Source organism: Podarcis tiliguerta (genome assembly GCF_965153285.1).
Source record: "Podarcis tiliguerta genome assembly, chromosome: 8".
In the NCBI taxonomy this organism is placed as follows: domain Eukaryota; kingdom Metazoa; phylum Chordata; class Lepidosauria; order Squamata; family Lacertidae; genus Podarcis; species Podarcis tiliguerta.
Genome location: NC_139541.1, coordinates 77,133,286 through 77,157,166, shown reverse-complemented (window position 1 = coordinate 77,157,166; position 23,881 = coordinate 77,133,286). Strand labels below are relative to the sequence as shown.

Genomic DNA, 23,881 nt, shown 5'->3' with positions numbered 1-23,881 from the left:
GACTTTTCTTGTTCCTGGGCCTTTAGCAACAGTTTGATCAGCTGAAACTGGGCAGTGAAGCTTTTCACTCACATGATGACATGCAAATGAATCTCTGCAAATCAGGCTGCTGCTAAGAGTAATGGGAGCAGCAGCAATGCAGCAGGAAGCTTTGGTGTCAGGCAGGCTGGCCTGCACAACTCGTGACCCATTAAGAATGCCTTTCCGCCTGGAAGGTAGTTAACCTGCTTTTACTGCCTGCCTGAGACTGCAGACATGAGGGAGCAGTGAGATAGCATCTCACGCTCTTGCAGGACACAATGCATGGGTGTTAGATTGCATAAGCCTTTGTAGCTCGGACGTTTTATGGGTCGGGTGTGCGGTGGTATTCTGCTTGACCAATCAACCAGGCAAGCGTTTTCCCCCACTTCCTGACTGTCCTGCAGCCCATAGATGCAGCTTGTCTTGCAAGGCCCCTGGTCTCTAGAATGTGATGCCATCGCAACTCACCTTTTCCCGCTCCTCCTCATGCCCTCCCACCCATCAGAGGTGCTCCTCTGCGCCTTCCCTTTGACCCTTGCAGTTGCATCACAGTTTTCTGTCGCTTTGCATCTTTGGGAGTTTGCATGAGCAAACTGAAAGTCAGCAGGGCAGCTTTTCTTGCTGCCGCACCTGCATGTCAGTAAAGATTTTGCATGTCAAATATCTTCCAGTGTTAGGTCTGTGAAGAGCAATTGCTGGAAATCACAAATGCGGGCTGGGGGCGGGGGAGAATGTGGTTAAATTAATGTCCTGGTGGATTGGTGGGCTTCCCATAGGCATCTTCCTGTTTTCTTTAAAAAACCCTTAGGTGTTTTTTTAGGGGGGTGCCGCAAGCCTTATACAGGGGTAGGCAACCTAAGGCCCGGATCCGGCCGAATCACCTTCTAAATCCGACCCACAGTCGGTCCAGGAATCAGCATGTTTTTACCTGAGTAGAATGTGTCCTTTTATTTAAAATGCATCTCTGGGTTATTTGTGGGGGATAGGAATTCGTTCATTTTTTCCCCTTCAAAATATGGTCCAGCCCACCACATGGCCTGAGGGATGGTGAGCCAGCCCATGGCTTAAAAAGGTTGCTGACCCCTGCCTTATAATAAATCCCATGCCACCCCTAGCATGCAGAGCCTCAATTCCCAGTTTTCTATTTTTTTAAGGCACATAATCACCTTGCTGCTTCTGCTTGGTGATGCTGGCTATGTTGTTGTTGTTGTTTAGTCATTTAGTCATGTCCAACTCTTCGTGACCCCATGAACCAGAGCACGCCAGGCACTCCTGTCTTCCAATGCCTCCTGCAGTTTGGTCAAACTCATGCTGGTAGCTTCGAGAACACTGTCCCACAATCTCGTCCTCTGTCGTCCCCTTCTCCTTGTGCCCTCCATCTTTCCCAACATCAGGGTCTTTTCCAGGGAGTCTTCTCTTCTCATGAGGTGGCCAAAGTATTGGAGCCTCAGCTTCAGGATCTGTCCTTCCAGTGAGCACTCAGGGCTGATTTCCTTCAGAATGGAGAGGTTAGATCTTCTTGCAGTCCATGGGACTCTCAAGAGTCTCCTCCAGCACCAGAATTCAAAAGCATCAATTCTTCGGCGATCAGCCTTCTTTATGCTGGCTATACTATGCCTTTAAAAAGCAGCTGGCTGCTTACCTCAAAAATGCCTAGAAAAACTCCCCTTGCATAATTTCTCTGTTTCTTTTTAAAAAATGAAATAAAAGGGAAGGGTGGTGATTGCGCTGTGAGGGTTAACCCAGTTTAAAATCACTTGAGGTTTACAGTGTAAACACATGCCCTGAAACATTTCCCAGATGAAAATAGCCATGCTTGGAACAACAGTATTGACTCATGCCAAAGTTGTCTTCTGGAATCTTGTTACCCCCCTGTGTTTTGCAAGCATTCAAGAAAACCCTTCACACCCCTCTGGATGCAGCTTTCCTTTATTGCAAAACAGCCTGTTCTGTGCTCATTTCAAAGCCAGGATGATAATTGCTATTTTGGTAAAAGATACGCTTTTTAAAAAAAGAATTCCGGTGTGTCACCAACAGTTCAAAACGGAGCACAGCAGTGCGTAAAATGGCAGACTGTCCACCGAGCTGCCTTATTCTGTATCGGATCTTTGGTCATTTTGCTCAATATTGTCTACCCTGAAGCAGAAGTTTCTCCAGGGTTTCAGAGAGAGTTCTCCACTAGCCCTAACTAGAGGTGCGGTGCTGGGATTGAACTTGACACCTTCTGCTTGGCACGGTGCCATGTACCCTCCTGCACAAACAAACCAGAATGAATGAGCAATAAACGGTCACATCGGCTTCCTGAAAATTTGATGCAAAGAGATCAGGATTCATGGACGGTTTTGCATGGCCATCTGGAAGCGAAGAATTTACACAGTCCAAAGCCCAAGGGTGCAATTTACAATACAGTGGTACCTCGGGTTACATACGCTTCAGGTTACATACACTTCAGGTTACAGACTCTGCTAACCCAGCTCTGGAGCCAAGTGAGGGTTCCCAGGTAAGACCCTCCCTCTATTGTGTGGGCAGGTATTCCCTCCCCTACCTGGCCTGGTCTCCTTGGCAACGCTTCCCCCAGGTGGGATTGGACAGCTGACTGAGGTAGGCGGAGACCTCCAGGTATCCCACCTGAGGGAAGGCAAAGCCAAGCCTATGCTGATGGAGCCGCTCCAGATCCAGGGGCTGCGCGTGTCCACGCAAAGGGCACCCCCCGTTTTTATGCAGGGAGCGGTCATTACAATACAGTGGTACCTCGGGATACATACGCTTCAGGTTACGGACTCTGCTAACCCAGAAATAGTGCTTCAGGTTAAGAACTTTGCTTCAGGATGAGAACAGAAATCATGCTCCGGCGGTGCCGCGGCAGCAGGAGGCCCCATTAACTAAAGTGGTGCTTCAGGTTAAGAACAGTTTCAGGTTAAGAACAGACCTCCGGAACGAATGAAGTACTTAACCCGAGGTACCGCTGTACTTTACTGAGGAAATTCTTATCGAAGGACAGGTGGGCGTTTTCTTCTCACTTCCCTTTCCGTTCCAGTGTGGTGTAGTGGTTAAGAGCGATAGACTCGTAATCTGGGGAACCGGGTTCGCATCTCCGCTCCTCCACATGCAGCTGCTGGGTGACCTTGGGCCAGTCACACTTCTTTGAAGTCTCTCAGCCCCACTCACCTCACAGAGTGTTTGTTGTGGGGGAGGAAGGGAAAGGAGAATGTTAGCCGCTTTGAGACTCCTTAAAGGGAGTGAAAGGCGGGATATCAAATCCAAACTCTTCTCTTCTTCTTCTTCCTTTGCCACCGCAGTGGCGCTGAGACTCCTCCACGCTGCCTTGGAGCAGCTGCCAGTTTGATGGAGACTAAAGCGCTTGCGAGATTAGATTTAGAAACTCCAAAATGTTCCAACACATCCCCCACGCGACCCGAAACCCAGCAGGGGTAATACAGATGGTCGGAAGGTTGCTATTTTAAAAACGTGGTTTATTTTTAAACCAGATTTGTTTGAAATGTGAAGGGGAAGCTTGCTGGGTTGGTGTCTTTTGGCCACAGCCTTCAATGTGAGAGCGAAAACAAGGCCAGGGGAACATGGGGTGGAAGCTTATGCTGAGTCCAGGCTGTGGGTCCATCTAGCTAAGGTGGCCTGCACTGGCTGGCAGCAGCTGGTCAGGGTGTCAGGCAGGTAGCAGACTCAGCCCGACCTGGATAGACCTGGAACTGTACATGGCACCTTCTGCATGCAAAGCAGGTGTTCTAACCCACTGATGGGACAGGCCAAAGATGGATCTCTGGGGCAACATTTTGCCTCCATTAGGAGCAAGGGGCCTGTGCGGACACTGAAGATGCAGCCTGGAATGCTGGTCTGGTCTGCAAACCCATTTCTGTGACTAAAACATTGAGACCATGGCTGGGAACACACTGTGCATTTAAAGCTTGACACACACACAAACACAATAATTGTTTACTGCTCACAGAGCTACAATTCCATAATAAACTATAGGTCACAGGGTTCTCTGGGTGAGCTGGGTGCTTTAAATATATGACATGTACACAGCCTTTATTGCAGATACTGCTTGAGTATGCATACCCTCCCAACATTCCTCCGATGAAAATAAGGGCTTCCTATTCATATGTATTTATATATGCCGCCCATTAAACATTAAAAAACATCCCTATACAGGACTGCCTTGAGGTGCCTTCTAAAGGTTGCATAGTTACTTATCTCCTTGGCTCGGGGGTTGCATAACTCCATACCCTCCAACACTTCTCTGATGAAAATAAGACGTCCAAAGGAAAAGCGGGACATTCCGGGATCAAATAAGAAACTGGGATGGCTTCTGTAAATCCAGGACTGTCCCTGGAAAATAGGGACACTTGGAGGGTATGGGGCAGGGGTCAGCAAACTTTCAATGGGGCCAGTCCACTGTCCCTCAGACCTTGTAGGGAGCCGGACTATATTTAGGGGGGGGGGGATGAACAAATTCCTATGCCCAAAAAATACCCCAGAGATGCATTTTAAATAAAAGGCCACTCATGTAAAAACACACTGATTCCCAAACCATCCGCAGGCTGGATTGAGAAGGCAAATGAGCCGGATCCGGCCCCCGGGCCTTAGTTTGCCTACCCCTGGTCTGGGGTATGTTGATGCAACTTGTTTCCCTGCATCAGTGGGTCTCTATGGGGGCGTGTGTTTCCTGAGATGGCCTGCAAGCAAGGCTTTTTTTCCGCCCCAGCCTGAACTCAGTTCTGGCACCTCTCAAATGGGCACATGGCCATTCTAAGAGAACAAGGGAGGTGTTTGTGGTCAGTTCTGGCACCTCTTTTTCTAGAAAAATAGTACTGGCTGCGACTGATCCACAGAGGTGGAGAACCTGCAGCCTTCCAGAATGCAGTTCATTGGCATGGCCAGTGGTCAGAGGCGATGGGCATTCGAATCCTACAAGCTATGGAGAAGCACAGATTCCTCATCCCTAAAACAGCAGGCATAGTGAACCAGTGGCTGAACTTGCCTCCGAATGCCCGTTGGTGATTTCCTGCTTTCAGGTTTCCCATGGTCATCTGGCTGGCCGCTGTGAGAATAGGATGGTGGACAAGATGGGCCATTGGCCGGATTCAGCTGACGGCTCTTCCGATGTCCTTATGCATGGACCAGCCCTGCCCCTCCCATTACAGATTGGAGAGTCTCAGCTTCTCCTGCTATTCTGCCCAGAAAGTGATGGGTCATCAGATTAAAAATATAGGCTTGGAAAACATAAACTACCCTCTAATAAGTTGCCAGGGTCCTTAACATTTACCTTAACATTTAGAATGAGTTCATACTCATACCTCCAGGTATAGGGCGGAATATATATAAATTCAATAAATAAATACAGAATGTAGTAGGCTGTTAATATCTACATACGTGTTAGGATAATAACATCATATATATTTATCTTCTTCTCTGGCGATCAGTCGTAGCCAAGTAAGATTGTCTTCCATAAACATGGTTTTAACAAGGAGTCCATAAGTGCCTGTGGAGGTCAATTCTGGATCCACATGTCCTTCCACAGTGGGGACATTGGTTTCCGGGTGGAAGTTGATCATTGTGAGGGTTTGCCAAGTGTGCCTTCCTCTTAGCGCGTTTCTCCCTTGCGTCCTGAGTTCAAGTGTCTTCAAAGCCCACTACACCTTTGGTAAAGGCTGATAATTTATGGGAGTATATTATATTGTATGTTTCTTCCACACATTTTCCCGCCTTTCCTATTTTTTTTCTATATTTTTTTTCAGTATCACTTTATTTCTTAATCATTTAAATTCTTTCAATAATGCAGTGGTACCTTGGTTTAAGAACAGTCCGGTTTAAGAACGATTCGATTTACGAACTCCGCAAAACCGGAAGTAGTGTCCTGGTTTGAGAACTTTACTTCGGTCTAAGAACAGAAGCCAAACGGTGGAAGGGTACCAGCGGCAGGAGGCCTCATTAGGGAAAGCGCACCTCGGTTTAAGAATGGTTTCGGTTTAAGAACAGACTTCCGGAACGGATTAAGTTTGTAAACCGAGGTACCACTGTATATTAATACCAAAATCTTAGCAGCTGCGATCTATGAAACAGCAGACCGCTCCCCGCAGGATGCCTTCCCATTGATGCCCCACAGAGAAGATACAACAGCTACTTTGCACTCTGAGTTTCAGCTTCTAGGGAGCCTGTAGAGATAGCTGGACCTGTGAGGAACAAGGCCAGCACCCCCTGCAAACAAAATGTTGACAAGGCATCCCATTAGGGATAAATAAAGCAAAATTAACGGAGCAATTTACTAGAGACGAGGACCTGACAAACTGGGACAGTTGCAGCATATGTATTTTTACCACCAGTTGGGTCGGATTTGGATTTTTATGCCTCGGGCCTCAAAATAGTTCAAGCTGTCTTTTAGAAGGCGGCCTTCATTATCTTGCGTGATGAGTGAGGAAAAGTTAAACGGAGACATTTTTAGAAACAAGAATGAAAGCGCAATCTGACCTCTGTCCCAGGCATCTGTTGTGTGTGAGGATTATTTAAAACATATTCAAGAATATATTAAGGCAAAAAAAAAAAAAACCCCGAATATATTAAGGCAGAGTGTGCTTGTTTCCATCACTCCTCTCTCAAGCTAGAAAAGCTTGCTGCGTTTTCCTCCTCACTCAAACCCCTCAAATGAAGGAGCCTCCGTTCTCCACCCCCATCTTGATGCGATAAGAAACCACATGGGACCATAAATGGATCCCAAAGTCCATATTCCAGTGGGACTGCACAGGTGGGGTACAAGGGCTCTTGCATCGGTCGTACTACCCTATCAATCTCATACGGCTGGGTTGGTCAGCGGGCAAGTCCCAGACCCGTCGGTGGTGTCTGACAGAACACCCCTGTCAAAATAAAGTCAGAAATGCAGTCAAGTTACAGAAATGCATTCAGGTTACGTGCAGTGTGGTGTGGTTTGCAAACTGTTTTCTAGGGAACTCTGAAGTTCCCTAGAAACTTCACCATAGTTCTTCAATTTCGACAGTCACATCTCCACCAAAGGCAGTTCGATTGCTATCTGCAAACCACACAAGTTGCGACCGGAGGTCCTCGTTGCAGCGGCTGGAGAGTGGGCGAGGAGGAGAAGAGGTTGTCACTGCCAGGGCTCAGCCCTGATGACACACCAGCTCTGAGGTGCAGGCGGAAGACAGGGTCACCCTGGACAGGAAAAAAGTAGGAACTGAGAGGAGCACAAAGTGTATCAATTATTCTTTTTTAAAAATGCTTTGTGCATCTGCGTCTAATCCAGGAGTCGCTGACCCATGGGTGGGATGCGCCCATGACGACCATTTTACCAGCCCACGAGCCACTCCCGAACCGAGCCACCCATTTGGTGAGTCCTCTGCGCACTGCGCTAAACCAGCGCAGCGCAGCACAGGGTCTCACCGAGCGGCACTGGAAAACGCATCTGCGCACACGCAAATACCAGAAATTGTGTCTGTGTGTGTTGTTACGGCAAAATCTGGGTGCGAGGCTGCTCTGCCACCCAGCTCGTCGGACTAAGTCCGCGGGTCCCTGTGGAGGAAAATGAGTTCAGCCAGAGAGGAGCAAACTGCAGAAGATCCATGTTTATTGCGCAACAAGGTTCAAGGCGAGATTGAACAGCGAGAAAGGGGTGACATGAACTTTTGAAATTTCCCTCCATGTCCCAGAATACAGTGCAAAATACATCCCAGTTACATCATGAATACATTAAGAAGAGGTTGGGTTACACAGATTACATCATGAATATATTAAGAAGAGGTTGGGTTACACAGATTACATCATGAATACATTAAGAAGAGGTTGGGTTACACAGAATTAACATATGGAGGAGGGAGGGGGGAATATGCAGAGCTGGAGATATGCGTAGATAAGCACATCCTGAGTACCGGTGATGAGAAAACAATGGTCCATGTATGCATAGTCTGCCACCTGGCATTGCCCAGAGGAAAGGCCAGGCAGAGTGATTTGACAGGATTAGGATCTTAACACCTTGCTTGAGGGATTATGGAGGACAGGGAAGGTGTCATGGAGTTCTAGAGAAATTGAGCAAATTGGCACGTTGATTTTCTATGAATTTTATAGATTTTAGTCCCTTTTGTCATTGACAATTGGAAATAAATGGATATATTGTAGCAAAGAAGGAGGTGAAGAAGACATGCCCCCCCCTTCCGTATCAGTGTCCAGACGCCGATAAGGCCCTCTTCTGTGCAGGTGTGATTTTCGGCGGCTGGGCAATCACAGACGCGATTTCCAGCATCACGCTGAGCCAGTCCGGCCCACAGATGATCTCCGTAGGAGTGATCTGGCCCATGGCCAGTAAACTTTGCCAACCCCTGGCCTAATCATTATACAACGTACAGTCGTACCTTGGAAGTCGAACCGCTTAGTTCCCAAGCGTTTTGGCTTCCAAACGTCGCAAACCCTGAAGTGACTGTTCCGGTTTGCGAACTATTTTTGGAAGCTGAACGTCCGGCGGGGCTTCCGATTGGCTGCAGAAGCTTCTTGCAGCCAATCAGAAGCCATGTTTTGGTTTTCGAATGTTTTGGAAGTCAAACGGACTTCCAGAATGGATTCCGTTCGACTTCCAAGGTATGGCTGTATTTACTGGTGTGTATTCTTTTTCTTTTTGTAAATCCACTGAAGAATAAAATAAAATAAAAATCAGAATTAAGAGGTTTTCTCAGAACAGTGTATGTGCTGTGTCTGACCGTTGTAAACAGTGAAAATCATTAGTAGGATTGGAATATCACTTGCAATTTAAGGTTGAATTCTGGGCATAACGGAAGAGGTAAAGGGTTGATTATCATCATCATCATCATCATCATCATTTATTTATACCCCACCCATCTGGCTGAGTTTCCCCAGCCACTCTGGGCAGCTCCCAGTCAAATGTTAAAAACAGTACAGCATTAAATATTAAAAACTTCCCTGAACAGGGCTGCCTTCAGATGTCTTTTAAAGATAGAATAGCTGCTTATTTCTTTCACATCTGAAGGGAGAGTATTCCACAGGGCAGGCGCCACTACCGAGAAGGCCCTATGTCTGGTTCCCTGAAAACTCACTTCTCTCAATGAGGGAACTGTCAGAAGGCCCTCGGTGCTGGACCTCAGTGTCCGGGCTGAACGATGTGGGTGGAGATGCTCCTTCAGGTATACAGGACCGAAGCCGTTTAGGGCTTTAAAGGTCAGCACCAACACTTTGAATTGTGCTCGGAAACGTACTGGGAACCAATGCAGATCTCTCAGGACCGGTGTTATGTGGTCTTGGCGGCCACCCCCAGTCACCAGTCTAGCTGCCGCATTCTGGATTAGTTGTAGTTTCCGGGTCACCTTCAAGGTAGCCCCACGCAGAGTGCATTGCAGTAGTCCAAGCAGGAGATAACTAGAGCATGCAGCACTCTGGCAAGACAGTCTGCGGGCAGGTAGGGTCTCAGCCTGCGTACCAGGTGGAGCTGGTAGACAACCGCCCTGGACACAGAATTGACCTGCGCTTCCATGGACAGCTGTGAGTCCAAAATGACTCCCAGGCTGCGCACCTGGTCCTTCAGGGGCACAGTTGCCCCACTCAGGACCAGGGAATCCTCCACACCCGCCCGCCTCCTGTCCCCCAAGAACAGTACTTCTGTCTTGTCAGGATTCAACCTCAATCCATTAGCTGCCATCCATCCTCCAACCGCCTCCAGGCACTCACACAGGACCTTCACCGCCCTCGCTGGTTCTGATTTAAAGGAGAGGTAGAAATATGCAGGAGGAATGGATTAACAATAGAACCCACAAAGGGGAGGATGGAAGTCCAGGAAATTCCTTGGAATCTTGTTTTTATGATTTATGTTTGATATCTCTCTGTAAAATTTTAATTTGAAAAACCAAATAAATAACATTTTAAAAAGAAAAATGTCCCTATTCTCATCTGAGGAGTTTTGGAGGGCATGGGATATCACGTGCAATGATGAGCAAGGCTTCAAAAGATAACTTTGAAATGCAGTCACAGGGGAGCCCTGCCCTAGACAAACATTGTATTATTCTCTCTGTAAAGCTACACACCCTGGTTCTTCAGTTTTTGCCCGTTTGGGCCTGGAAGCAGGTTAGTAGCTCAGGGTTTCTTTGCCCTTACCTTTCCTCTAGACCTTCCAGGCCCAGGTCCTTAAAGCTCTGTGTCTGTGCCCTTTTTTCTTCACCAGAGCTTTCTCCACTAAAAAACGCTCTCCATAAAGCTCAATCGGAGCAAATGGCCATCTGTAGAAAACACAAATTGCCAATCAGCTTTAAACAGCAGAGGAAATCATCGAAGCTTCGTTACTTAAACCGCTTGACAAAAAAGGGGAAGTGGCCTACATATAGAGATTTGTTGAAGTATCAAGAAGGGAAATGGAAATTAAAAGATTAAAGATCATTTTCAGAGTTGGTTACACTACAGGCATTCACATGAGATGTACAAGGAAGACAATAAGAAAGGGTTTAGTTATACAACTTATAGATTTCAAAAGGAAGTTATAGAAGAAGAAGTGAAGCTGCTGAAGAAAGCATATAGTATTTTGCTAGAATGGGAAACAAAAGATGAGGTCAAATCGGTCTTGATCAAATGGGCACAAGATATAGGACATAATATACAATTTGAGGACTGGGGGAAATTGTGAAATTTACAGATTGTTCTCTTTTAAAAGAAAACCATATGAAAATGATGTACAGATGGTCTATCACACCAGTACAGATAGCAAAAATGTATAAAACCAGGTCAGACATATGATGGAAATGTAAAGAAAAAGAAAGGACTTTTTACCATATGTGGTGGGAATGTAGAGAAGTTTTAAAAAATTGGGAAATGATATACAATGAATAGGAAAAAATGTTCAAAATGGCATTTGTAAAAAACAAACAAACCAGAAGCATTTTTGTTAGGGATTGTAGGACAAGACCTGCCAAGAAAAACAAAGAATTTATGTATGCTACAACAGCGGCAAGAGTCTTGATAGCACAAAGATGGAAGAATGAGGAAGTCCCAACGGAAGAACAGTGGCAAGAAAAAAAGGAGGGGAAATAACGTACTGTATGTGATTTTATGGTTTGATACTTTGTTATGTTGAAATTGCTTAATAAAAAATATTTTTTTAAAAAAATAGCAGAGGAAATCTCCAGAGGAGAAAAACAGGTGCTCAGACACAGAGCTTTAAGTCACAGACCTGGGCCTGGAAAAAGCAGGGTGAAAAAGGTCAATGTGGATAATCTTTTTAGATATTAAGCTATGACACAGGAACTCGCCTGCCTGGAATTCATTTCTGCCACAAGCTTAGTAGGTAGCTATTTAGGCTAGTGGTTCTATCTCAGCTGAGGAACTTCAAAGGTCATCCAGCCCAGCCCCTCCTGCTACAGAAGACTCACATGCTAAGGCATCCCTGATAGATGGACCACCCACCCTCTACTTTTAAACATCTGACAAAGGAGCGCCTACCACAGGCATAGGCAAACTCGGCCCTCCAGATGTTTTTGGGACTACAACTCCCATCATCCCTGGCCACTGGTCCTGTTAGCTAGGGATGATGGGAGTTGTAGTCCCCAAAACATCCAGAGGGCTGAGTTTGCCTATGCCTGGCCTACCATGTCCCTGTTAGCATTTGGAGTTGAAGGCTGGCAAAAGCTGAATTGAGACAGAATGCTTTCCCTGGATAAAACCGCCCAGAGACTCTGAGTTTTAGAAAACAAGCAGGTTAATAGCTATTAAAGGTAATACAGGTTGAAAGGAAAGATCCCTCGTTCTGTTTAGCTAAGGAGGATTTCCAATAATCCGTGCTTGCTCCTGCATCTCAAGAGAAGAGAGGTCCAAAATACGTCTCTGAAAAGGTATCTTGTAGTCAGCTCCCCTCAGGAATGTCCCTGTGAGATTCTTGCCACCTCTGTACCTCCCCAGGGATCTCCCACATTACAGAAGACACCCCAATCTCTTTTTTCTGCCATCAAAGACCACATTGACACATTTGAAGCACTGCGATACCACTTTAACAGCCATGGCTCGCCCCAAGGGATCCTGGGAAGTGTAGTTTGTCAAGGGTCTGCTGAGTGTTGTTAAAAGGTAAAGCGACCCCTGACCATTAGGTCCAGTTGTGACCGACTCTGGGGTTGCGGTGCTCATCTTGCTTTATTGGCCAAGGGAGCCGGCGTACAGCTTCCGCGTCAAGTGGCCAGCATGAGTAACCCGCTTCTGGCGAACCAGAGCAGAGCACGGAAACGATGTTTACCTTCCCACCGGAGCGGCACTTTGTCATGCTTTCGAACTGCTAGGTTGGCAGGAGCAGGGACCGAGCAACGGCAGCTCACCCCGTCTCGGGGATTCGAACCGCCAACCTTCTGATCGGCAAGTCCTAGGCTCTGTGGTTTAACCCACAGCGCCACCTGCATCCCAATAGCACCTTAGAGACCAACTAAGTTTGTTCTGGCTATAAGCGTTCGTGTGCATGCACACTTCTTCAGATGCCCAAGTTGTTTGCCCAGGCAAGTGAAGGGCACCATAAATGTGGCTGCTCAAGACCAGAAATCTTGTTTTTCAAGGGCAAGATGTTTTGAGATAAACCTCATAAACCCTGCAAGGACCCACCCTCTGCTAACCACTGCTGATCAGAGTTATAAACCAGACTTTGCCACCCACTATGATTCAGGGCAGTGTACCAGCCTATGGCCTGATAAGGAAAATCCTGGGGTGCGGATTTACTCCACTGCCCAGCTCATTGGGGTGCCACTCCCTGCGTGTCTCTGCTTATTGCTACAATTTTATAGACTGTTTTTCTGAGCCTCTTTGCTGTTGTGTATGTATGGTGCCTGTGTCAACAGTCATTGTCCTGGCCTTAGTTAGAGGCTGTGGTGGGGACTTGGGATTTTGGGGAAGTTGTCTAACTGCCCCCCCCCCCACTTCTGGTTTTAACAGCCCCATAGCTACCAAAGTATTGCATGCTGTTGCAAGATGCGTGCAGTGGAGATTCGTGAACATGAAGCCCCGTGAACAGCTCCGTACGGCAGATTTCATGCCATTCTCTCTGGCCACAGGGTTCCTAGGCCCTTAGTAGCTGCACGACAGGCAGAAATTAGACTGGTGCAGCCCCAAACAACTTAGATCCAGGATATCTTAATGACCACCAGAGTCCTTATATCCCACCGTGATCCTTGAGATCATTGTACTTAGTTTCCCACCGGGATTCAAACAGAAGCTACGCATGGAGTGTCGCCAGCCTCGTGCAGCAGAACAGTCTTCCAGCAGAGATGGAACAGGCACCCTCGCTTCTCACTTTCAGGAACACCTTGCCAAAAGACTTTTGCAGCTGTTTAATCCGCCAGTTGTTTTGATGATTATTTTTTTCCTGTTCTAATGGTGCTTTATTGTTGTACACGGCCCTGATCTTACGATATGGCGGTGTAGAAACATGTTTACCAATCAACCAAAGGCTGAAATGTGCTAGGGGGAAAACCACCGATGGATGCAGTTTTCTGTACCAACCGCAGCTGGGAAGCACTCCTTGCAGAAGTGCAGAAGGGGGAGAGAGATGATTAACCATTAACAGGCGTTGGATGAATCCTAGGGGAACGTCCCAAGTTTGACAGCAAGTCAGCTGTTCCCTCCTCCTCTTGTTCCTCTCTGTGCTGTTTGAACTGCAGAGTCTCAGAGCAATGGAAACTGCACCCTACCTACCCTCCCCCACTTTGTTTAGCCTCTGGACAAGGTTGGGCAGCCAGCGGTACTTTCCTGCTGAGCTATATTTGGATCTGGCCTAACAAACGCTGCCAGTCATAAACTCCCAACAATGATTTTTCCAAGGACTACAAAGCGTTTGCTTTCAAGAACAGCAGGAGATCGGGCCAATCGCTCCAGTATCCTGCTCCCGCAGAGGCCAGCCCGATGCCCATGCAAAGCTCAGAGGTGCTACCTGCTCCTACAGTTTCCAGGATTCCTGTCTTTTAATTCCTGGCTTTTAATGAGAGGCACAAATACAAGATGGGTGACACCTGGCTTGAGAGCAGTACATGTGAAAAGGATCTAGGAGTCCTGGTTGACCACAAACTTGACATGAGCCAACAGTGTGACGCGGCAGCTAAAAAAGCCAATGCAATTCTGGGCTGCATCAATAGGAGTATAGCATCTAGATCAAGGGAAGTAATAGTGCCACTGTATTCTGCTCTGGTCAGACCTCACCTGGAGTACTGTGTCCAGTTCTGGGCACCACAGTTCAAGAAGGACACTGACAAACTGGAACGTGTCCAGAGGAGGGCAACCAAAATGGTCAAAGGCCTGGAAACGATGCCTTATGAGGAATGGCTAAGGGAGCTGGGCATGTTTAGCCTGGAGAAGAGGAGGTTAAGGGGTGATATGATAGCCATGTTCAAATATATAAAAGGATGTCACATAGAGGAGGGAGAAAGGTTGTTTTCTGCTGCTCCAGAGAAGCGGACACAGAGCAATGGATCCAAACTAGAAGAAAGAAGATTCCACCTAAACATTAGGAAGAACTTCCTGACAGTAAGAGCTGTTCGACAGTGGAATTTGCTGCCAAGGAGTGTGGTGGAGTCTCCTTCTTTGGAGGTCTTTAAGCAGAGGCTTGACAACCATATGTCAGGGGTGCTCTGATGGTGTTTCCTGCTTGGCAGGGGGTTGGACTCGATGGCCCTTGTGGTCTCTTCCAACTCTATGATTCTATGATTCTATTCTATGATTCTAATTTAGTATTGTGTGCTAAGGAAATCAGACAAAGGTTGCCAGCTAGGTGTGGCATGCAGTACAGAGGCATCTCATTCGGGGAAAACAGAGCAGAGCAGCCACATGTAAAAAAAAAAAAAACAAAATAACCCAACCCCTGTGCAACAATCCTTAAATCCTGCCAGCGTCAGCGCCCCCAAAAAAATTACATTTCTTGGTGTTTTTCATTAGGGGGAGGCAAATCAATCCATTTCGGTTTCTCTCAGTATCTCCTTTTCCCACTCCAAAGTTCAGTGCTTGGCATTTCCACATAAGTTTGCAATAAAAGAAAAACAAAAAGTACTCCAGAAATTTCATACACTTCTTAGTGTGAATTTCTCCTGACGCAAATATGATTTTGCCCAGTTTGAGCATTTTTGCAAAGCAATTCCTCCAAATGTAGTGCAATTCTTCTACATTATTGTCTCCGATAGATAAACTTTGACACATGCTTTTTTTTTACCCTAGCGCAGGCATAGACAAACTCGGCCCTCCAGATGTTTTGGGACTACAATTCCCATCATCCCTGACCATTGGTCCTGTTAGCAAGGGAACATGGGAGTTGTAGTCCCAAAACATCTGGAGGGCCATGTTTGCCTATGCCTGCCCTAGTATTTGCGCCTGTGTCTTGGCTGGAGAACTGCATTGCAAAATCTGGAGATTTCTCCTCGCATACACACTTGCATGGAATTTATCTTACTATATAGATTTTTGCAAAGCAATTTCCCCTAACAGAATGCATTTTCAATGCTATTTTCACTAAAATGTGCATGGGGGGGGGGTGAGTTTACCCTAGTATATAGATGTTTGCATGCATTACCCGGATGGAGGACCGCATTGCAAGATCCGAAGATGTACGAAGCTTTAAGGGTGGTTCTCTGGTGGGGGTGAGGTGTTGGTACTGCGAACCTGTGCGTACCGCCGGGGGGGGCGGGAAGCACTGTGCAGACGTCATGGGTTTTCAGTGCATGGAGAGAAGCAGGGGCAGCTGCCAAAACCTTGCAGGTCAACTCGTCGTTTAAGGCACTGCTACACAGCCTGGTTGAAATGTCTGCGGTGCTATCAGCAAACACACACAACACAATTTACCTGCAAGGCTGTGTGTTCCTGTGTCGGATGCATAACTCGATAAAAGAGCACATGCTCCTCTGTTTATATTTTGTTTCCCAAGTAACCTTGGCTCTTTAGGACCTGAAATAAAATGGAGTCTTGAAAGCTAGAGAACAAACTGTCTAAAGAGTGCGTCAGTAATGGGCTTGGGATTTATTTTTTTATTTTTTTATAAAGCCCTTGATAAAAATGAAAGGAAAGAGAGGCAAAATCGTGACTTTCAAAGAGCTTTAAGGTCTGCCAGCATCTCTTCTTCGGCGTCTGTTTTCCATATATCAGCTGACCTCCACAAAGCGACTAATGCAATTCAGGGGGGGAAATCCCAGGCAGAGCTTGGAGACGGCTGAAGCGGCTAGGGTTTTGTTTTCCTGAAAAGCCTCCTGTGCCCTGCAACGGATGCAGATATTCAACAGGTGAAGCTTCTTCATCAATGCCTCTCCATAACCCATACAATTCCTGCTATAGAGGCAGAAGGGCCCTGCCAAAAAAAGACAGTGGCAACCCCAGTCCTCCTCCCTGTAACATCAAAACAGAGTCTAATATATTTGTGGGAAGGGTGAGCCGCGCCAGGGATGAAGGAAAACTGTAGTAAACAAAGCTTGGCTTCTTTCCAGCAATCCTAGGGCTGTGGAAGTAGTGTGACGGCTGTTATCAGCCTTTGAACCTTGCACTGAACCACAATATCTGGCCTTCCCTGCTGAGATCTAAAGAGGTTAAGCCAATTTAAATGTTGTACTAAAGAGGAGAGTTTCTCACTGACCCAGTTAGGAAGAAAATGGCCTGGCCACCTCTTGTGTCTCCAAAAGCAGCTTAATCTTCAGGTGAGAAGCTTTTCCACCTGCTAATGTCAGCAGATCCAGCCGCTGTTAAATGCAGAAGAGCAACAGTAAGGCAGAAAGTTGGCAGCCTTGATTTCCAGACCTGTGGGGCTTTGGGGCACTAAGGTTGTGAACTTTCTTAACACCAAGTAGGATAAGCCGTCGTTTGCACGTGATAAAGTTTATCTCCAGTAGGGTGAAAGTTTGAAATTTCTACAAATTAAGCTGTTGTAACAGGCAGAGGGGACTCGGGTGGCGCTGTGGGTAAAACCTCAGCGCCTAGGACTTGCCAATCGCATGGTCGGCGGTTCAAATCCCCGTGGCGGGGTGCGCTCCCGTCGCTCGGTCCCAGCGCCTGCCAACCTAGCAGTTCGAAAGCACCCCCGGGTGCAAGTAGATAAATAGGGACTGCTTACTAGCGGGAAGGTAAACGACGTTCCGTGTGCTGCGCTGGCTCTCCAGATGCAGCTTGTCACGCTGACCACGTGACCCGGAAGTGTCTCCGGACAGCGCTGGCCCCCGGCCTCTTAAGTGAGATGGGCGCACAACCCTAGAGTCTGTCAAGACTGGCCCGTATGGGCAGGGGTAACTTTACCTTTTAACAGACAGAGAGAACCACGTATTACTTATTCTTTTAACTATGCCAGAAAACCAGAGAACTAGAACATGCAAATACTGAATCAATAAAATGCGTCTCTTCTGCCTCCTGCCCTCACCCCATCAATAAATTGCATACTAACAAGTCTGAAACCTCAATAACTTTGAGTCACCTCCGGATGACCTGTTTACTGAGCATTTATCCTGCTTTCATTGCGCATAGTTTGTGGCATGTTATACAGCACTGATTGCTTACTGAGCATTCCTTCACATTTCTTTGTGCTTTTCTTTGGCGATCACTCATAGCCAAGTAAGATTGTCTTCCATAAACGTGGTTTTAACAGTGAGTCCGTAAGTGACTGTGGAGGCCAATTCTGGATTCACACGTCCTTCCACAGTGGGGACATTGGTTTCCGGACGGGAGTTGATCACAGTATGGATTTGCCAAACTGTGCCTTCCTCTTAGCACGTTTCTCCCTTTCGTCCTGAGTTTGAGCATCTTCAAAGCCCATAACACCTTTGGGAAAGGCTGTTCTCCAATTGGAGCACTCACAGGCAATTGTTTCCCAGTTGTTGGTGTTTATACTACATTTTTTTAAAAAATTGCCTTGAGACAATCTTTAAACCTCTTTTGTTGACCACCAGCATTACGCTTTCCATTTTTAAGTTCTGAATAGAGTAGTTGCTTTGGAAGACGATAATGAGGCATCTGCACAACATGACCAGTCCAACGAAGTTGTTGTTGAAGAATCATTGCTTCAACACTGGTGATTTTTGCTTCTTCCAGGACACTGGCATTAGTTCACCTGTCTTCCCAAGTGATATGCAAAATTTTTCAGAGACACCGTTGATGGAATCTTTCGATGAGTTGGAGATGGCATTTATAAGTGGTCCATGTTTCACAAGCATACAGTAAGGTTGGTAGCACACTTTCTTTCTGCAGAGGCTATACAACACATTCCTGTCTACTCTCCATCCAGCAAGCTCCCCCAATTGGTTTGGGAAATGGAGTTCGCATCCTGTTTCAGCCCCAATCCATCTCCATCTTGTATATAACCTGTTGCTACTTAGGAAATACAGCAAACCAGCTTTGATCCAAATTAAGAAAGAAAGAAACACACACAACCTAGCTGTGTTCAACATTGCATCAAGCAATTGCTCGTTGGTTTGTCTGTCTGTTTGTTGCAGTTATACCCCAGCTTTTTCTCCAAGGCGTTCGCACACAACAACCCTGTGAGGTAGGTTAGGCTGAGAGGCAGTGTGACTGGCCCAAGGCCAGCCAGCGAGCCAAGTTAGGATTTGAACCCTGGTGCCTCCCAGGTCCTGGTCTGACACTCTAACCACTACACCGTACTGTCTCCCACATTTGCCATCCCATACTTCCATTACTGGGACATGGGTGGTGCTGTGGGTTAAACCACAGAGCCTAGGACTTGCCGACCAGAAGGTCGGTGGTTCGAATCCCTGTGACGGAGTGAGCTCCCGTTGCTCGGTCCCAGCTCTTGCCAACCTAGCAGTTCGAAAGCATGCCAAATTGCAAGTAGATAAATAGGTACCGCTCTGGCAGGAAGGTAAATGGCGTTTCCGTGTGCTGCTCTGGTTCGCCAGAAGCGGCTTAGTCATGCTGGCCACATGACCCGGAAGCTGTACGCCGGCTCCCTCGGCCAATAAAGCGAGATGAGCACCGCAACCCCAGAGTCGGTCATGACTGGACCTAATGGTCAGGGGTCCCTTTACCTTTACCTTTACTTCCATTATTATCCTGTCGCTTTCCTTACTGCAAACAGTCCGGGGTTTCGTTTGTTTGCTTTTACTCTTAACTGCATAACCCGAATTCACCCCATCAAACTGAATCCCATCTGCATCGTCCCAGGAGCATCGCTGGTGTGTGTGTGACCCTGTCCTCTTTTAGCAAGGACCAAAACCAGAAAAAGAGGGAGTCTTCCTGGTGGTGGTGACATGATACAGTCAGAGCACACACACGCCTTCTGTATTCTTTCAAAGCAGGTTTTTAAAAAATCAGGTCCGATTACTTTAGGGCTGGGAGAAAAGTGACTTATGACCCACCAGCGAAACTGGCAAGTGATGCATTCTAGAGAATAATCTCCATCATTGTAAGGAGGTACATAGTTCTTAAAGTTCACAAGAAGCATTACCGAAACATGCCATTCTTATTGACTCCACTCAATTTGAGGTGCGGGTTTTTTTTTTCTTCTTAAGTGCTCTCAATTCTTTGTTCCAGGCCTCTCCCTTCCGGGCACTCCTGAAATGCTCAGATCCAACTCATCTCATTCCTTCCCGGTGAATTATTTAGATGCCATTTCCTGGAATCTCCTTTGTTTCGTTTCTCCACTAGCCGAAAGCTAAGAGCTGAAAGGGAAGGCAATCTTCACTAACACAGTCCTATTCCTCCACTGACAGGCTTCTTCCCCAGACGACTGAAAATTCAGCTGTTGTTTATAGGCCTCAGTCTAGAAAAGAACCAGACAGGGATCGATCTATCTGTCTGTCTGACTGACTGACTGACTGACTGACTGATTGTCTAAGATGTAATGCTACAACAGACCCAGATGGGGTTTAAATTATTATGTTTGGCAGTCTAAGCTGACAAGGTAAAGGTAAAGGGACCCCTGACCATTAGGTCCAGTCCTGACCGACTCTGGGTTTGTGGCGCTCATCTCGCTTTATTGGCTGAGGGAGCCGGCGTACAGCTTCCGGGTCATGTGGCCAGCATGACTAAGCCGCTTCTGGCAAACCAGAGCAGCGCATGGAAACACCATTTACCTTCCCACCGGAGTGTTACCTATTTATCTACTTGCACTTTGGCGTGCTTTCAAACTGCGGGCTGGCAGGAGCAGGGACCGAGCAACGGGAGCTCACCCTATTGCGGGGATTTGAACCGCCGACCTTCTGATCGGCAAGTCCTAGGCTCTATGCACCACCCGCGTCCCTAAGCTGACAAGAGCTATGATTAAATCGATTAAACTGGCCCTTTCATTTAGCAGGTCGAAAAGGGAGAATTTTGACATGTGTACAGCAGGGATGGGGAACATGCAGCCTTCCAGATGTTGGTGGACTCCATCTTCCATCGTCCCCTACTATTAAGCCCTGCTGGCTGGGCTGATGGGAGTTGGATTCCAACATCTGTAGAGCCACAGGTTCCCCCTCTAAGTCACTTCCGACACACAACAATTCTACGATTCTATGATTCTTTTTAAAAATAATAATAATAATTTTTATTTGATTTTACAAGTACAGAGTTATAACAATACAAAAAACATATTTGGAGATTTCTCTGAATCTAGACTGAATCTAGAAGGTGGACTTCCCACCTTCATGGGTCCTATTATAAACCAGGATGATTATTTCATCATCCAACTTTTATGTCTCTCCTTTTTATCCATAATATCTTCTACATTACAAGTGTTATTGCAATCCTGCCAAGGTTTTCACCTGCTTACAGTAGTCTCTCAAGTAAATTATATTTTTTCCCCATAGAGACTTTATCTTCTTTCCATCTCTGGGCTAGTAACATCTGTGTGGCTGTCATCGCATACATGAAAAGTCTTTTCTGCTCCTTTGGGATCCCGGTACCTACAATTCCTAATAAAAAGGCTTCTGGTTTTGGGTTTTTTTAACAAAAGTTATTTTAAACATTTTTTTCAGTTCATTATATATCATTTCCCAAAAGGCCTTTATTACCATACATGATCACCACATATGATAAAAGGTGCCTACTTTTTCTTTACATTTCCAGCAGATATTTGTGCTTGTCTTATACATTTCTGCTAACTTACTAGGAGTCAAATACCACTGGTACATCATTTTCATATAATTTCTTTCAGCATTCAACATGCCAGGTACAATTCTATGGTTCTATCTCTGCCCTGTGCCCTTGTTGGTTGCGTAAAGAGGGGATTTCAGCAAATGCCACTTATTAGACGGGGGGGGGGAGGGAGAGAGAGAGGAGAAAAGCTGGACCTGCTGAAATTTCCTCCTCTGCTCAAAGTGTTTGGAGAGCTCCAGGATTCCCCCTGATCTCTGGCTTAGACCAGGCACCCCCAAACTCTGCCCTCCAGATGTTTGGGACTACAATTCCCATCACCCCTGACCACTGGTCCTGTTAGCTAGGGATGATGGGAGTTGTAGTCCCAAAAACGTCCGGAGGGCCGAGTTTGGGGGTGCCTGGCTTAGACACACTGTCCTGAACTTCACTCTTCATCTTGGAAACCTGTTTTTTCTTTGCCACAGCTCCCCATCACTGCATGTGAGTAGACCAGTCAAGGCTTAAAACCGGGGTGGAGAACCTCAGGCTCAGGCCGTGCTGTCGTGGTCTGGGGTTGAGGGGAGGGGGTCAAAGACCCCTTACTATTTCCGCAGCAGGGTCCCTTTCTCCAGAGTCCTAGGTCAGCAATGTCTAGGCAACACGATGGCCATGTACATACAAATAGACAATCTTTTATAATTATAATAATAATATTAATTTTTATTTATATTCCGCCCTCCCCAGCCGAAGCCAGGCTCAGGGCGGCTAACAACACTAAAATAGTGCAACATTATAAAAACATTATAAAAATTAATTAAAATCAAAATTGATGGCAACCATAAACTAAAGTTTTGTAAAGATTGCCAAGGAGGGAGTCAGGCTGCACCTGGGGCCGAGTCAGGATGGCCGTCCATCAACAGATAGAGTTGGGTGTCATCAGCATACTGATGGCAGCCCAGCCCAAAACTCCAGACAAGCTGGGCGAGGGGGCACATAAAGATGTTAAAAAGCATTGGGGAGAGTATCGCACCCTGGGGCACTCCACACACCAAGGAGTGGTGGGATGACAATTCCCCCCCAAGCGCCACCCTCTGTCCCTGACCAGAGAGAAACCAGCGCAGCCATTGAAGGACTGTGCCCTGAATCCCCACGTCGGCAAGGCGGTGGTCCAGGAGTTCGTGATCGACCATGTCGAAGGCTGCTGACAGGTCTAGAAGAATCAGCAGCCCCGACCCGCTTCGATCCAGCTGCCTGCGGAGATCATCTGTTAGGGCGACCAGAATTCCTTCAAACCATAACAAGTCCAAAATGAAATCTTTAGTCTCAAAGTCTCTGAAAATCTTTAAATGAAGCGAGGTACCAGACTTTGTACGATGAAAGACAAGCTGTGAAGCTTTGTGTATTCAGCAAATATGATGTCCAACACTGAACAGTGATTCCGGATATTGACTACTGTTTCGTAGAATTCTTCGTCGGCGTGGTGGGAGGATATAGAATTGCTTCATAAATCCATCTTATTTCGAATGAATGTATGTAAATGAAAATATCAAATGCTGTGGAACAGTGCTCATGTAATAATGTAGTCACACTGTCTCCAGAGTCCCAAGGCCACCTGATCAGCATGAATGGGAAGCTTTTTAGCCCCTGTGAAGGAGTCTCTTCCCCCATTTCGTCGACTGGAGCCAATCTGAGGGGAAGGAGGTGAGACTGCCGCTGAGGACGGGCTCCTAGAGTCACTCTGGAGAAGGAGTGTTGCAAGAGCAACACTCAGGATCCATCCTCCAACCGCCTAGAGACCGATATGGGAGAGACATGTTTTTTGCAGCTGGGGCAGAGGAAGGCGTCCAGTTGTGCAGCTGCAGATGCACCCTAGCGTTTCTCCCAGAGGTCCTTCCTCCTCTGGTCACTGATACAAACATATCCACAGTGAGCTTTGCTCTAAGTGGCTCACCACTTATTCTTTAACCAGGGCGGTTAGGGGGTGCAGATATAGACGCACAGAATCATAAAAATGTCGGGTTGCAATGCAATGCAAGAATATTGGACACGCAATGCAAGAATATTGGACATGAATATGTTTAAACGTTAGAAAACTGGGCTCCGCGTCGGTGGCTTGGTTGGTGTGAAAGTGAAGAGCCTTTGGCTGAAGAAAGTTGATGACAACTGCCGTGGGCTGCAAGCCAGATGAAGGAAACTGATCGCCAAACACTCCCTAACTGTTACTCATTAGATCTGTCAACCATCCTGTATCTCTGAAACGGTGTGTCTAGACCGGTGGAATCTGAACTTGGCGTGGCAGGTATTCCTTACTAGGCTGGTATTGAATGTTGCTGCTCGCTGGGTCCCCCGTAGAGAGAGCGGGAGACACAGGCCCGGTAAGGCGATCGTTTCCTTGGAAGTTGGCACAGAACAGGGTATTGCCTTACCCAATCCCAACGTTGCTTACTAGCTTTTCATTAACAGCTCGGAGCGTTTTATGACCTTTTGAAGAATAGCTAGAAAGCTGCCGCTCCTTTTTTGCCAATATTACAGGAGTGACGCACTCGTGATTCTTCAGAGAGAGAGGTGGCGATTGTCGGTGCAAGGGCACCATGAAATCTGACCGCAGAAGCAAGGAGGCAAATTCCGAAGTGCGGCAAGGTGACCCAAGACTTTATAGCCACACCCTTCCTAAAGTCGCGGACACTCCTAGCATTTTAAGGACATTTGTGTCCCTCCAAATAGTTTGTTAAGGGCGTGAGGGGAATTGTGGATCGGCGAGGGGCGAACTATGGTCCTCAAGATTCTTGGGTGTGGGGTGTCATGTGGATGGTGTGGCTGTGACCTTTGGCTATAACAGTGGCGT

The 23,881-nt window shown here is 46.9% G+C and overlaps 1 long non-coding RNA gene across 1 annotated transcript; it reads left to right on the top strand.

Moving 5' to 3' along the window:
- Positions 1-7,635: 7,635 nt before the first annotated feature.
- On the top strand, positions 7,636-7,828 carry LOC310682703. Its single transcript, XR_014514112.1, has 2 exons — positions 7,636-7,747; positions 7,789-7,828. It is a non-coding gene; the product is annotated as an uncharacterized lncRNA (long non-coding RNA).
- The last annotated feature ends 16,053 nt before the right edge of the window (positions 7,829-23,881 follow it).